The sequence below is a fragment of the Aquarana catesbeiana genome, linkage group LG02 (assembly GCF_042186555.1).
Source record: "Aquarana catesbeiana isolate 2022-GZ linkage group LG02, ASM4218655v1, whole genome shotgun sequence".
Lineage (NCBI taxonomy): Eukaryota > Metazoa > Chordata > Amphibia > Anura > Ranidae > Aquarana > Aquarana catesbeiana.
In genome coordinates, this window is record NC_133325.1 from 538,845,507 (window position 1) to 538,858,378 (window position 12,872).

The window sequence follows — 12,872 nt, forward strand, 5'->3', positions numbered from 1 at the left end:
ATCGATCACTGACACTTACAAAACACTAAACGCATAACTGCAGCGTTTGCAGAGTCAGGCCTTGATCCCTGCGATCGCTAACAGTTTTTTTGGTAGCGTTTTGGTGAACTGGCAAGCACCAGCGGCCTAGTACACCCCGGCCGTAGTCAAACCAGCACTGCAGTAACACTTGGTGACGTGGTGAGTCCCATAAGTGCAGTTCAAGCTGGTGAGGTGGCAAGCACTAGTAGTGTCCCGCTGCCACCAAAAAGACAAACACAGGCCCGTCGTGCCCATAGTGCCCTTCCTGCTGCATTCACCAATCCTAATTGGGAACACACCGCTTCTGCAGCGCCCGTACTTCCCCCATTCACATCCCCAATCAAATGCAGTCGGCTGCATGAGAGGCATTTTCTTTATGTCCTCCCGAGTACCCCTACCCAACGAACCCCCAAAAAAGATGTTGTGTCTGCAGGAAGCGCGGATATAGGCGTGACACCCGCTATTATTGTCCCTCCTGTCCTGACAATCCTGGTCTTTGCATTGGTGAATGTTTTGAACGCTGCCGTGCACTAGTTGAGTATTAGCGTAGGGTACAGCATTGCACAGACTAGGCACACTTTCACAGGGTCTCCCAAGATGCCATCGCATTTTGAGAGACCCGAACCTGGAACCGGTTACAGTTACAAAAGTTAGTTACAAAAAAAGTGTCAAAAAAAAAATATATATATAAAATAAAAAAAAAATAGTTGTCGTTTTATTGTTCTCTCTCTCTCTATTCTCTCTCTATTGTTCTGCTCTTTTTTACTGTATTCTATTCTGCAATGTTTTATTGTTATTATGTTTTATCAAGTTTGCTTTTTCAGGTATGCAATTTTTTATACTTTACCGTTTACTGTGCTTTATTGTTAACCATTTTTTTGTCTTCAGGTACGCCATTCACGACTTTGAGTGGTTATACCAGAATGATGCCTGCAGATTTAGGTATCATCTTGGTATCATTCTTTTCAGCCAGCGGTCGGCTTTCATGTAAAAGCAATCCTAGCGGCTAATTAGCCTCTAGACTGCTTTTACAAGCTGTGGGAGGGAATGCCCCCCCCACCGTCTTCTGTGTTTTTCTCTGGCTCTCCTGTCTCAACAGGGAACCTGAGAATGCAGCCGGTGATTCAGCCAGCTGACCATAGAGCTGATCAGAGACCAGAGTGGCTCCAAACATCTCTATGGCCTAAGAAACCGGAAGCTACGAGCATTTTATGACTTAGATTTCGCCGGATGTAAATAGCGCCATTGGGAAATTGGGGAAGCATTTTATCACACCGATCTTGGTGTGGTCAGATGCTTTGAGGGCAGAGGAGAGATCTAGGGTCTAATAGACCCCAATTTTTTCAAAAAAGAGTACCTGTCACTACCTATTGCTATCATAGGGGATATTTACATTCCCCGAGATAACAATAAAAATGATTAAAAAAAAAAAATATGAAAGGAACAGTTTAAAAATAAGATAAAAAAAGCAGAAAAATAATAAAGAAAAAAAAAAAAAGCACCCCTGTCGCCCCCTGCTCTCGCGCTAAGACGAACGCAATCGGCGGTCTGTCGTCAAACGTAAACAGCAATTGCACCATGCATGTGAGGTATCACCGCGAAGGTCAGATCGAGGGCAGTAATTTTTGCAGTAGACCTCCTCTGTAGATCTAAAGTGGTAACCTGTAAAGGCTTTTAAAGGCTTTTAAAAATGTATTTATTTTGTTGCCACTGCACGTTTGTGCGCAATTTTAAAGCATGTCATGTTTGGTATCCATGTACTCGGCCTAAGATCATCTTTTTTATTTCATCAAACATTTGGGCAATATAGTGTGTTTTAGTGCATTAAAATTTAAAAAAGTGTGTTTTTTCCCCAAAAAATGCGTTTGAAAAATCGCTGCGCAAATACTGTGTGAAAAAAAAAAAATAAAACGCCCACCATTTTAATCTGTAGGGCATTTGCTTTAAAAAAATATATAATGTTTGGGGGTTCAAAGTAATTTTTTTGCAAAAAAAAAATAACTTTTTCATGTAAACAATAAGTGTCAGAAAGGGCTTTGTCTTCAAGTGGTTAGAAGAGTGGGTGATGTGTGACATGTGCTTCTAAATGTTGTGCATAAAATGCCAGGACAGTTCAAAACCCCCCCAAATGACCCCATTTTGGAAAGTAGACACCCCAAGCTATTTGCTGAGAGGTATAGTGAGTATTTTGCAGACCTCACTTTTTGTCACAAAGTTTTGAAAATTGAAAAAAGAAAAAAAAAAATGTTTTTTCTTGTCTTTCTTCATTTTCAAAAACAAATGAGAGCTGCAAAATACTCACCATGCCTCTCAGCAAATAGCTTGGGGTGTCTACTTTCCAAAATGGGGTCATTTGGGGGGGTTTTGTGCCACCTGGGCATTCCATGGCCTCCGAAACTGTGATAGGCAGTGAAGAGTGAAATCAAAAATTTTCACCCTTAGAAATCCTGAAGGCGGTGATTGGATTTTGGGGCCCCGTACGCGGCTAGGCTCCCAAAAAGTCCCACACATGTGGTATCCCCATACTCAGGAGAAGCAGCTAAATGTATTTTGGGGTGCAATTCCACATATGCCCATGGCCTGTGTGAGCAATATATCATTTAGTGACAACTTTATGCAAAAAAAAAAAAAAAAAGTGTCACTTTCCCACAACTTGTGTCAAAATATAAAATATTCCATGGACTCAATATGCCTCTCAGCAAATAGCTTGGGGTGTCTACTTTCCAAAATGGGGTCATTTTCGGGGGTTTTGTGCCACCTGGGCATTCCATGGCCTCCGAAACTGTGATAGGTAGTGAGGAGTAAAATCAAAAATTTACACCCTTAGAAATCCTGAAGGTGGTGATTGGTTTTCGGGGCCCCGTACGCGGCTAGGCTCCCAAAAAGTCCCACACATGTGGTATCCCCATACTCAGGAGAAGCAGCTGAATGTATTTTGGGGTGCAATTCCACATAGGCTCATGGCTTGTGTGAGCAATATATCATTTAGTGACAACTTTTTGTAAATATTTTTTTTTTTTTTTGTCATTATTCAATCACTTGGGACAAAAAAAATAAATATTCAATGGGTTCAACATGCCTCTCAGCAATTTCCTTGGGGTGTCTACTTTCCAAAATGGGGTCACTTGGGGGGGGTTTGTACTGCCCTGCCATTTTAGCACCTCAAGAAATGACATAGGCAGTCATAAACTAAAAGCTGTGTAAATTACAGAAAATGTACCCTAGTTTGTAGACGCTATAACTTTTGCGTAAACCAATAAATATACGCTTATTGACATTTTTTTTACCAAAGACATGTGGCCGAATACATTTTGGCCTAAATGTATGACTAAAATTTAGTTTATTGGATTTTTTTTATAACAAAAAGTAGAAAATATCATTTTTTTTCAAAATTTTCGGTCTTTTTCCGTTTATAGCGCAAAAAATAAAAACCGCAGAGGTGATCAAATACCATCAAAAGAAAGCTCTATTTGTGGGAAGAAAAGGACGCAAATTTTGTTTGGGTACAGCATTGCATGACCGCGCAATTAGCAGTTAAAGCGACGCAGTGCCAAATTGGAAAAAGACCTCTGGTCCTTAGGCAGCATAATGGTCCGGGGCTCAAGTGGTTAATACAAGCCCCTGTGCACCCCTATATAACTTTGCGGCCTTCATCTCTAAATTTTCTCCTGCACTTGTACTGTTTGCCATCCTGACCTGTCTGGAGTGAAGGCCATCGGATTTTGCACTTTCTTCCACATGGACGTCTAGGCCATGCATTTTACACCAGGACATGATCAATTTTTTGCCACCAGTTGGGAGCCTCACCCGATCTCACGTTACCCTCCTACCGATTTGTGGCGAGGCCACAGAACAGTTTTTGACCTCCACAGTTTTATTGTTAGGAAGTCCTTCTAGTTTGGGATCCGAAGCTCGCTAAGTTTGGGATGGCCGAACAGGGTGGGGGGCAAGGGGTTTACAGGGACTTTGATGGTGCCTTTTTTCATGTTTTTTTTCTTCTTTTTTTTTTTCTTTTTATCCCTCTTCCAGCTCATCTCTGCAACTTTTACTTGTGAGACATTTTTTTTCTCAGGTTACTGCCTATGGCGGATTGTTAATGCTTCTGTTTTTTTTTTTCTTCTAATTTTGGCTTGTATTACCCTGCTGGCAGATCCACGCACTTTTTTGCTCATGTGCTTGTATGTGCTTCAGGTGGCGCGGCCTGTCTATTCATGTATGTATTGGCTCAAGTGTTTACCTGTGCTTACTCATTATTATATATTCTATTATGGCAAGGCCCCTAAGGATAGTCTCATGGAATACTGGAGGTCTGAACGCACCTCAGAAAAGATCCTTGGTTTTTTCTGTGTTAAAAAAAATGTCATTCTTATATTATATGCCTCCAGGAGACTCACCTTACGGGCTCTAAGACAAGGGCCCTAAAATTCATACCATGCTACTCACACTAACTATTCCAGGGGGTATCTATCCTACTGGCCAAATCTCTCCCGGCTGAGATGATAAAAGTTAAAACCGATCCGGAAGGGAGGTTTATTGTTCTTACTTTACAGATCTCCACTGTAACCTTTTACGTAGGTGAACATTTATATTCCCCCCATTTTCAGTAGAGGTACTCTCCAAATTGTCACTCCAACTACTGAATAGACCCCCCTGGCCCCCTGCTATATGTGGGGGATTTTAATGCGGTCTTGGATCCAGCAATGGACCGTCTGCAAGGGGGAGGTAGGTCCTTTCCCTCATTTGTAGACTGGGTTCAGGTGCATGGCCTAACAGAGGTGTGGCATTGGAAACATCTGGATGAGCGCCACTTTTCCTGCCATTTGGATTCTTTTCATACCATATCTAGACTGGACTTGGCGTTTGCTCCGACGGAGACCCTTCCTGTGGTTTCCGCCGTTTCATATCTGCCCAGAGGAGTTTCAGATCATGCCCCCTCTCTCTGTGAACCTCCTCCTCCTCCCAGGTTCAGGACCTGACATGTGGCGTCTAAACTCATACTGGTTGGAGGACGAGGTAGTGCAGGGGGAATGTAAGTCAGGCATTTCTAATTACTGGAAAGATAATCTGGGTAAAGTGGAACCCTCCATAGAATGGGACGCATTCAAGACTACTCTGAGGGGCACCTTTATGTCTAACACGAAGATCTTACGGAAAAATAATGAGATGCTTACTGAGGAACTTGAGACTGTTATGGTGTGTGCAGAGTCTGCTTATGCCTCTAACCCTGCCTCTGACACGAGAGAGGCATGGTTACAGAGCCGCAGGGTGTATGAACTCCGTCTGCTAGATCTCACACAAAAGCGCATGTTGCATGTTTCTCAGAAATCGTTTGAACATGGTAATAAAGCCGGACATCTCTTAGCATATCTGACCAGGCCTGATCATTCCCCCATTTCCATACCACATATCATTACTGCCCAAGGTACCGTTAGCGATAACCCAGGGGATATCTTAGATTCCTTTTTATGTTTTTACAAAAAGCTGTATACCTCTAGGGCTGACTATGATGAATCTTAGTTGACTGACTACCTAGCTGACATATCTCTTCCCTCCTTATCAGATGAGGGATGTGATATGCTGGAGGCACCCATCTCAGCTGAGGAGATTGCTACAGCAATTTCCCAAATGCCCCCCGCATAAGACTCCTGGACCTGACGGCTTCCCGACTGAATGGTATGCCAAATTCAAAGATCTCTTGTCCCCATTTCTTTTGCGGACATATAACAAAGCCCTAGATGTTGGGATCCTCCCCCCAACGATGAGGGAGGCCCTGATAATACTCCTACTAAAACCCCGAAAGGACCCGCTTAATTGTGAATCTTACCATCCAATTTCTCTTATTAATGGGGACGTTAAGATTCTGGCCAAAATATTAGCAAATCGTTTGAATAATGTAGTCGCATCCCTGGTCAATAGCGACCAGGGAGGCTTTATACCCGGCAGGTCTACTAGAATGAACATTCGCAGGTAGTTTCACAATCGCAATATTCACACGACTGTCCCCCCACCCGCGCCATAGTGTCATTGGACACCTGTAAAGCATTTGATAGTGTGGAGTGGCCATACCTTTTCCGGGTGTTACAGAAGTATGGATTTGGCTCCCGTGTTGTAGCATGGATAAAGCTTCTTTATACCTCCCCTGTAGCTTGGGTTCGGGTCAATTCCTCTATTACTGATCCCTTCCCGATCACTAGGGGCACTCGACAGGGGTGCCCGTTGTTGCCCCTCTTGTTTGCCCTGGCCATGGAGCCACTTGCAATTCGCATTCGCTCCTCCCCCTTAATTAAAGGACTTCCGATTGCTAATATAGAGGAGTGAATTTCACTTTATGCGGATGACACATTGGTGTATCTGGCTGATACGAATGAGTCACTGCGGGCCTTGCTGGAGGAGGTCACTACCTTTGGGGACTATTCTGGATTCCGGGTTAACTGGGACAAGTCCAGTCTCTTTCTCTTGGATGTGGTTAGCCCTCTCCAGATTCACCCGGCCTCCAAACTTCAGGTGGTGTCCGCCTTTAGATATCTCTGAGTTTTGGTTCAGACCCCCTTATCTTTATATGTTACCAATAATCTAGATCCTTTGTTGGTCCCCCTTCAGGAACAGACTAAACAGTGGAAGGATTTACCTTTGGACCTCATGGGAAGGGCCAATATTCTTAAAATGATTTACTTACCAAGAATGCTCTATATCCTTTCTAACTCCCCATGTAAAATACCTAAAGCTATCTTCAAATGCATTGATACGATATGTACTACTTTCCTGTGGAAGGGCGGATCCCCCAAGGTGGCACTCGAAACACTTAGGTTACCAGCTCATTTGGCAGGCCTAGCATTTCCTAATTTTTTTACATACTATTTGGCATCCCAGCTGGTGCACATACATGATTGGCTGTGCCCAGTTCCGGCTAATGCCTGTACATCCACGGAGGGGGCCATCGCATCTTCCCTGGAAACCCTACATAATATAATATATAGAGGCCGGGTCCCTGACCGCCCCGGTACCTCCATACTCTCCACTTCCCTTTTCATTATACAAATTTATTACTAAAAAGATATCTAAACACTCTTGGCTGAAGTCCCCTAACAGTCCCCTGTGGTTTAACCCTAACCTGCAGGAGTTGTGCTCCCTCCCGGATGCCAATCGCTGGTACTCCAAAGGGGTTAAATATTTATGCCACCTGTACAACGCCCAGGGCTTTAAAACTTTTTCACAGCTATGTTTGGACTTTGACTTGCCAAGATCGTACTTATTTTACTACTACCAGCTAAGACATGCTATACCTGCCCAATTTGGTTCCTTGGATGATCCCACTGACTTGTCCCCATTGGAAAAAATGCTTAGGCAGCCAGATCCCACTAAACTTGTATCCACTTACTATGCAGCCTTAATGGCTGACTTTAACCCTAGGTTTCATAAAGCACAAGTGAAGTGGGCATCGATGGATATTTCCATGGTAGGTGAGGACTGGTCAGAATTTAGTAACACGTATAAAGCTTCAGTTATTGCTTCCCGAGACCATATCATACAGGTAAAAATTTTCCATCAGACCCACCTTACTCCAGCTAGACTACATACAGTAGGTGACCGCGATATTGTGTCAATCTCGCCGCATTTCTCGGCGAGATTTGACACCTGCGAGCTCCGTCGCAGGAGCCAGCGCCGAGATGGCTCACTCATCGGGAAAGGAAAACTTTGTTTTCCTTCCGCGATGAGTGACAGGCAGTGCTGACAGCTGTCTGTTATGACTCCTGAGGGGGAACGCTGTGCCAAATTTTAAATGAAAAAACCGGCGTGGGTTCCCCCCAGGAGCATACCAGGCCCTTAGGTCTGGTATGGATTGTAAGGGGAACCCCCTACGCCGAAAAATCAGTGTGGGGGCCCCCCAAAATCCATACCAGATCCTTATCTGAGCACGCAGCCCAGCCGGCCAGGAAAGGGGGTGAGGACGAGCGAGCGCCCCCCCTCCTGAGCCGTACCAGGCTGCATGCCCTCAACATGGGGGGGTAGGTGCCTTGGGGGAGGGGGGCGCCCTGCGGGGCCCCCCACCCCAAAGCACCTTGTCCCCATGTTGATGAGGACAAGGGCCTCTTCCCGACAACCCTGGCCGTTGGTTGTCGGGGTCTGTGGGCGGGGGGCTTATCGGAATCCGGGAGCCCCCTTTAATAAGGGGGCCCCAGATCCCGGCCCCCCACCCTATGTGAATGAGTATGGGGTACCTGGTACCCCTACCCATTCACCTAGGGAAAAGTGTCAATAAAAAAAAAAACACAGTACACAGGTTTTAAGAGTAATTTATTAGGCAGCTCCGGGGTCTTCTTCCGACTTCGGGGGGTCTCCTTCCGACTTCTGCCGGTGTTCCGCCTCTTCTCCCGGGCCCCGCCGCTATCTTCTTCCAGCTCTTTTGCCAGCGAGGGGCCCGGTCTGCTGCCGCTGTCTTGTCGCCGCTGTCTTGTCGCCGCTGTCTCGCCTCTTCTTCTCTTCTTCTCTTCTTCTCTTCTTCTCTTCTTTCGATGTTGACACGATGCTCTCTCCGGCTATAATGCTTTGTGCGAGCTGCGGAGCCATTTATATAGGCGGTGACCCCACCCCCTTGTGACGTCATGTTCCCAGCATGCGCAGGGACTCTGTGTACTGTGTTTTTTTTTTTTTTATTGACACTTTTCCCAAGGCACCCACCCCCCCATGTTGAGGGCATGCAGCCTGGTATGGCTCAGGAGGGGGGGGGTGCTCGCTCGTCCCCACCACCTTTCCTGGCCGGCCGGGCTGCGTGCTCAGATAAGGGTCTGGTATGGATTTTGGGGGGACCCCCACGCTGATTTTTCGGCGTAGGGGGTTCCCCTTACAATCCATACCAAACCTAAGGGCCTGGTATGCTCCTGGGGGGGGGGGACCCACGCCGTTTTTTTAATTTAAAATTTGGCGCGGCGTTCCCCCTCAGGATTCATACCAGACAGCTGTCAGCACTGCCTGTCACTCATCGCGGAAGGAAAACAAAGTCTTCCTTTCCCGATGAGTGAGCCAGTGCGACATGCACAGTACCCTGTCGCCGAGAACACAATCTCGCGGTCAGGTACTGTAGGATAGGTCTTTTGCCCTCGGCTATCTGTTTCCGTGGCTGTGGCCAAGAGGCCAACTTCCTACACTGCTTCTGGTCATGCCCGATAGTTCGGGACTTCTGGGAGGAAGTGGGTGCTTTTATCTCGACAGTGATGGGCCTCCCCAATATAATTTACCCCAAAAATTGCCTGTTGGGCATTTTTGGTGACCTACACATAACGCCCCATGCTAAGAGACTGCTCCGCATACTTTATTTTTATGTTAAAAAGTCTATCTTACTGTCCTGGAAGGGTGCACAGACCTCTCTGAAATCCCTCTGGTTAAAACGTATTCATGATTCTATTCCACTGTATAAACTGACTTTTGAAATCTGGAAACGGAATAAAACTTTTCAAAAAATTTGGGGTAAATGGTTGGCCAGTCCGTTAACCCTTTCTCAACCCTGATTTTGATGTACTTGATTGACCATTAATGGGCCGCGCCCCCGGAATTTTTGATACCTGGTCCTTTACTACTGTTATGCCATACTACTATGTTTATATCCCTTATTATTATAATTATCTCAAGCCATCTGCAATGATTTCTGCTTATTTCTATATGCTAAAATAGGTGGCATTTCGGCTCCTATGACCATATTGCCAGATGCTTTTGTTTTTTGTTTTCTTTTCTTCTGTATGTTTTTTTTTTGTGTTTGTTTTAAACCTAAACCTAATAAAAGATATCTTTAAAAAAAAAAAAAAAAATTCAGAATTTTCCTTCAAGCTGCTCAGGGGGGCCTCAATGCCTACCTCATGGCCCTTATTGTATTTATGGTCTTTATCCCCGCATATCTTCCTAAATTCACTCATTACAACCTCATGGAAGGTGGGTATAAAGTTGCCCTTATTCCAGTGGGGGGGTAAAAATTCTTTTTGAATTTCTTCCCATTACAAGAAACACCTACTGATCCTGTGACGGCGATACATTAAAATTCCAACATATTGGAGAAACAACAGAAGTCCCTCCTAAGACTGAGATCAAATAATCCAATAGGACTGGGGAAAATTGGCACTAGTACCAGAGCTGCAAAATTAAAAGATGATAATTATTTTTTTGGGGAAGGAGCTGCGGGAAGGATGAAACTCGCAGTGCAGAAAAGCATAGCATTCAGACCCACCTCCCCTCCGAACACCAGGAGACAAAGAAACCAACAAGAAGAGGGAGAAGGGGAGGGAAGCAATTCAAAAAGATCAGAAGCACTAGTAGGTCACTCAACTATTAAAATATTTAATCTTTCAAAATGCAACTTTTCTGAAAAAGAACTCAAATTGCTTAGAAGGGACCTTAACTATGCCCCGGAAAGCCCCCCCAACCTTTTTGAACTGTTTATCGATCTTAACAAGTTTGTGCGGAATCTCACTATAAAGCACCATTTTAGGCTAAAGGAAATTAATAAGGCAGTCAGTGAGAACTCAGAGACAACTATTTTGACTCCTGGCGAGGAGCCTCTGGACAAAGGTACGCTAGAGATTCTGGAAGAGCTTTATGCAGAAGGAGGCCTAGAGATCACCGACGAGACCCCCCCTTTACATTAGAGGAGGCAACTATGAGTACGAATTTCAGACCAAAATCTAGTTTTTACCCCCACTGGAATAAGGGCAACTTTATACCCACCTTCTATGAGGTTGTAATGAGTGAATTTAGGAAGATATGCGGGGATAAAGGCCATAAATACAATAAGGGCCATGAGGTAGGCATTGAGGCCCCCCTCAGCAGCTTGAAGGAAAATTCGGAAATTGTAATTAGGAAAGTGGACATAGGTGGAGGTCTGGTTATACAGAACAAGGACCAGTACCTAAAGGAAGCGTTCAGATTGATTGGCGATGCTAACACATATGAGAGGCTTCTATGGGACCCAACTAAGTTACAATGACAATCTTAAAAAACTTTTGGACAGAGCACTATCAAGTCAGGTCCTGACCAAAAATGAGCACCAATTTTTATACTCCAAACATCCTGTGGTCCCTCATTTTTACCATATACCCAAGGTGCATAAGGACATGAAAAAACCTCCAGGTAGACTCATCATTGCAGGAATTGACAGCTTGATTAGTAACCTTGGAAGCTATATCAATCACTTCCTGCAAGATTTAGTAACAAACCTGCCATCATATATAAAAGATTCAGGCCATGCCCTAGAGATTTTAACTACATACAAATGGGAGAAAGGATATAGATGGCTATTGCTCGATGTAACATCTTTGTACACGTCCATCCAGCACGAGTTTGGCCTTAAAGCCGTAGAGTACTATCTGGCAGAAGCACATCTGTTTAGCCCGAAGCAGGCCCAATTTATATATGATTGTATAGAGTTCACCTTGACTCATAATTACTTTTCATTCATGGACAGTTTTTACAGGCAGGTGAGGGGCACAGCCATGGGAGCTAGGTTCGCTCCCAGTTATGCAAATCTATTCATGGGGTACTGGGAGATGGAACACATCTGGGCCAATAACCCCTTTGGGAGGAACTTAATACTGTACTCACGGTACATAGATGATGTCTTCATCATCTGGAATGGTACTGATGATGAGCTAGAAGGCTTTCTGGAGCATTGTGCTGGAAACACCTTTGGAATCTCGTTCATGCATGTAGTGGACAAAAAGTCCTTAGTGTTTCTAGATCTCGAACTGAGGGCCGAGGATAATGGTGTTATCCATTCAAGAACTCACTTCAAGCCGAGTGCAGGCAATTCCTATCTGCATGCCCGCAGCCACCATCATCCCAGGTGGATCAAGAATGTTCCCTTTGGCCAGTTCTGTAGACTCAGGTGGACCTGCACCTTAAAAAATGACTACGAGGATCAAAGCCTAATTCTAAAGAATAAATTTAAGGAGAAGGGGTATGAAGAAGCGCACATCGAGGAGGCCTTCCAAAAATATTTGAAGTTGTATGAAGATGATGGTGAAGGAAGAGAAAAAAACAACAAAATATGATAAAAATGAACCACCACAAGTAAGGTTCTGCACCAGATTCAACAAGGTCCCAATAATACAGAAAATCTTCAAGAAAAATTGGAAGATACTCAAATCCGATCCATTCTTTAAGACATACATTTCGTCCCATCCCAATCTAGTGTTTAGAAGACCAAAAGATTTAAGGAGCATCATTGGCCAGAGCAGAGTAAAGAAGAGCAAGAACAGGGGGCTGAACAATCTCTGGACTACCATCTTCAACCAGAAGGGTAGCTATAGATGTGGGAGTGCGAACTGTGGGAACTGTGCACACATGTGTCACAGGAAAAAAGATGTAATTGGGGTAGACGGGAGGTGCTATAAGATAAAGCAGTTCATAAACTGCGGTACACCATATGTCATATATGGTCTACTTTGCCCATGTGGCCTCATGTACATTGGTCGTACCTCCCGGTCTATGAGGACAAGGATGAATAAGCATAGAAGCAGTATCTCGACAGAGAAAGACAAATGTTCAGTGCCCAGACACTTTAAGGAGGCCCACGATAGTAACATCGATGGCCTGAAAGTGTTTGGAATAGAGGCCATATCAAATGATCTGGACAGTGGCAAGAAGTACCAGATTTTATGTAGGAGAGAGGCTTTCTGGATTTTCACTTTGGGGACCTTTGCCCCGCAGGGTCTCAATGAAGAAATTGAGTTGCACAACATAGTGTGATTCATGCGGGGCCAGTGGGAATCCAATAGTATGGAGATCCAGTCCCTCTCTCTGTCTTCTGGCTTTGCCATCTTGTCGGGTTGGAGTGTATGGGCCCTCCCCCTCTGGGACATGGTTGT